Below are 2,701 nucleotides of genomic sequence, written 5' to 3'. Positions count from 1 at the left end.
CACCGTGTTAGCCAGGATGGTCTCGATCTCCTGACCTCGTGATCCGCCCATCTCGGCCTCCCAAAGTGCTGGGATTACAGGCTTGAGCCACCGCGTCTGGCCGACCAGGATGGTCTTGATCGCCTGACCTTGTGATCCACCTGCCTCGGCCTCCCAAAGTGCTGGGATTATAGACGTGAGTCACCGCGCCCAGCTAACGTTTGAATTTTCTCACTTGTTCCTTAAATGTCTTATGCAGCACCTTTTTTTTTTTTTAAACCAGGATCCAGGCTGGGCGCAGTGGCTCATGCCTGTAATCCCAGCACTTTGGGAGGCTGAGGCAGGCGGATCACGAGGTCAGGAGTTTGAGACCAACCTGGCCAACATGGTGAAACTCTGTCTCTACTAAAAATACAGAAAATTAGCCGGGCTTGGTGGCAGGTGCCTGTAATCCCAGCTACTCAGGAGGCTGAGGCAGGAGAATCACTTGAACTCGGAAGGCGGAGGTGGCAGTGAGCTGAGACTGTGCCACTGTACTCCAGCCTGGGCAACAAAGTGAGACTCCGTCTCAAAAAAAAAAAAAAAAGGAAAAAAAGAAAAAAACCCGGGATCCAGGGAAGAGCCACATATTATATTTGGTTGTTATTGCCTTAAGCATTTTAAAATTCCTGCTTTTGTTTCATTTATTTACCAATTAAGAGATGGGTCTTGCTCTGTCACCCAGACTAGAGTACAGTGGTGCCATCTAACTCACTGCAGCCTTGAATTCCTGGGCTCAAGTGATCCTCTCACCTTAGCCTCTTGAGTAGCTGGGACTATTCAGATGCATACTACCATGTTCAACTAATTCTTTTTTTTTTTTGAGACGGCGTTTCGCTCTTGTTGCCCAGGCTGGAGTGCAATGGCACCATCTTTACTTACCATAAACTCCGCCTCCTGGGTTCAAGTGATTTTTCTGCCTCAGCCTCCAGAGTAGCTGGGATTACAGGCATGCGCCACCACGCCTGGCCAATTTTGCATTTTTAGTAGAGATGGGGTTTCTCCATGTTGGTCGGGCTGGTCTTGAACTCCTGACCTCAAGTGATCCATGTGCCTCAGCCTCCCAAATTGCTAGGATTACAGGCGTGAGTGACCGTACCCGGCCAATTTTTTTCTTTTTTTGTATTCTATTGCTTTTTTGACAAGACTGGCTAGCTGTCTTGTGGAATGTTCTGGATTTGCAAAATATCTCCTTGCGTTGTATTAAATTTCCTATAAATTGCAAATCAGATCTAATGGCTTGATTAGATTAAGATTAAGCACTTTTGGCAAGAATATTTAATAGATGATGTGGTGTACTTCTTGTTGCATTTTTTCCAAGGACCACCCAGTGTCAAAGTTGTCCTACTATGAGTGATGCAGTTTGATCATTTATGTACTTGGGTAAGGTGGTAACTGCTAGATCTCTCCATTTGAAGTTGCTTTTAAAAAATTTGTTATTTTTGCTACTCCGGAGGCTGAGGCAGGAGAATCGCTTGAACCCAGGAGGTAGAGGTTGCAGTGAGCCGAGATTATGCCATTGGACTCCAGCCTGGGCAACAAGAGCGAAACTTTGTCTCCAAAAAAAAAAAAAAAAATTGTTATTTTTGAGACAGGCTGCAGTGCAGTGGCCATCATCATGGCTCACTGTAGCCTGGACCAGCAGGGCTTAAGTAATCCTTCCACCTCAGCCTCCCAAAGAGCTAGGACCACAGGTGTGTGCCACCACAGCAGCGAATTTTTGTAGTTTTAGTAGAGATGGTATCTTAAACTGAGCTCAAGCGATCTGCCTGCCTCAGCCTCCCAACCACTACCCCTGGCCCATTTGAAATTACTTAAAAAAAAAAAGAAAAACATTTGCACATTTGTGTGGTGATATTTGGTGCCATGATAATATCCTGTTCCCTAACAACCTTTCTCAAAATTTTAATGATTGATACACTTGCCTGAATCAATTATTTCATTCTGGGTTGCGGAATGGTGACTTTTCAACTCCCATTCCTTCTATTTCTTTAATTCCTTCTACATTTATTCATGGAACTCTTTAAAAAAGAGCTTTCCCTTATCAGTTACAGATGAACTACACACAGTTCTTCCTAAAAGGAAAGTTAAATGCTTAATTCTTCCCTTTTAAGAGTAAGGAGTTGATACAATGGTCACCTCAAACGTGGAAAGTTAGTTTTCTTTCCTTTTCTTTTTTGAGTATCCCTGTAGATTACTAGGATTTCTTCATCCTTTCTCATTCTCTTTCCACCCATCCTTTACTCTCTACTCTCCACTTCTTGATCCATGGCGACTGCTCCGTCTCCGCACTAACACCTGAACTTTCCAGTCAGTCCACTAGGGGCCACTGGTTTCCTTCCCGCCCCCACGCCTCCTCTCTATCGCAGTTCTCCGCTTGCTAGCAGCCGTTGTCTCGCTGGTGCTTACGCTGTCCAAGGAGCCACTCTAGGCTTTTGGGAGGCCGTCTGCATTGAGTGGGGAAGGTTTGGACGACGCAATCGCCTCGCCGGCCCCCGGGGCGGTTAGCGCTTCCGGGGTCGAAGGGTGCGCGGGGTTGAAAGCAGGCCGCTCCGCCCCGTCCCCCTCCCAGACCAGCAGAGGCAGCACTTCGCAGGCAAGCAGCTGGAAGATGTCCACACTCTTTCTGACTACAAAATCCAGAAAGTGTCGACCCTGCACCTGGTGCTACATCTGGGGGGTG

Source organism: Colobus angolensis, unplaced genomic scaffold, assembly GCF_000951035.1.
Source record: "Colobus angolensis palliatus isolate OR3802 unplaced genomic scaffold, Cang.pa_1.0 Scaffold87, whole genome shotgun sequence".
Lineage (NCBI taxonomy): Eukaryota > Metazoa > Chordata > Mammalia > Primates > Cercopithecidae > Colobus > Colobus angolensis.
This window is presented reverse-complemented; position numbering follows the sequence as displayed.